Source organism: Aethalodelphis obliquidens, unplaced genomic scaffold (genome assembly GCF_003676395.1).
Source record: "Aethalodelphis obliquidens isolate GAN/ISIS:26980383/991018 unplaced genomic scaffold, ASM367639v1 scaffold34, whole genome shotgun sequence".
NCBI classification, from domain to species: Eukaryota; Metazoa; Chordata; class Mammalia; order Artiodactyla; family Delphinidae; genus Aethalodelphis; species Aethalodelphis obliquidens.
The window spans coordinates 9,115,447-9,116,263 of NW_020837978.1; positions in this window are offsets into that span (position 1 = coordinate 9,115,447).

Below are 817 nucleotides of genomic sequence, written 5' to 3' on the forward strand. Positions count from 1 at the left end.
TTTAAATTCAGTGGGCAGGTTGGAAGGGAGGTGACTAAAGATAGGAGGTTCTAGATATAGGGCGTGGCATGTCAGCAGCCTCAGACATGGACCATGAGAGAAGTGGAGGGAAGATGAGTTGGGAATAGGAGGAGATGAAGAAAGTAAAATGTGACTAAGGCCATCTTCTCTGCCCACGTGTTTCATAATATGAATAATGACATCCTTTCAGTAGAATTTAATATCATAGAGAACTTGATTTCCTAACTGGGGATTTCCTTTGTGAGCCATATTCTCAACTGTGTTCCATTTCGATTTCATTTATCAGAAGAGAAAAGTCTATCACCGAGGGAACAAGGAGGGAACAAAGGGCCATAGCACTTAGCCTCATGATGAAGGTGATAGGAATGCAGAGTTGGAGATGAGCATGGGATGGAGTATTGCAGCAGGCTCCAAGGAGGACGGAGCTTTGGAGGAAGCTGCCTAGATGCCAACAGAAATGGGAGGTCTTGATGTTAGCTCTGCCTGGGTTATAGGAAGCTTTGTACCAGACCTTGTCCAATGCCAAGCTAGGTGCCTGAGCTGACGTGTAATAATTTCTGAGTTTGTTGCATGAATGAAAATAAGAATCTACCTGTTAAAGACTGAATTGTGTCCCCTCCGAATTCATATGTTGAAGCCCTACACCTCCCCATTAGTCAGAATGTGACTGTATTTGGAGGTAGGGCTTCTAAAGGGCTTTTAAGGTAAAATGAGATTGTTAGGGTGAGTCCTAACCCAGCATGTCCTTATAAGGAGAGGAGATCAGGACACAGAGAGAGACATCAGAGATGTGCAC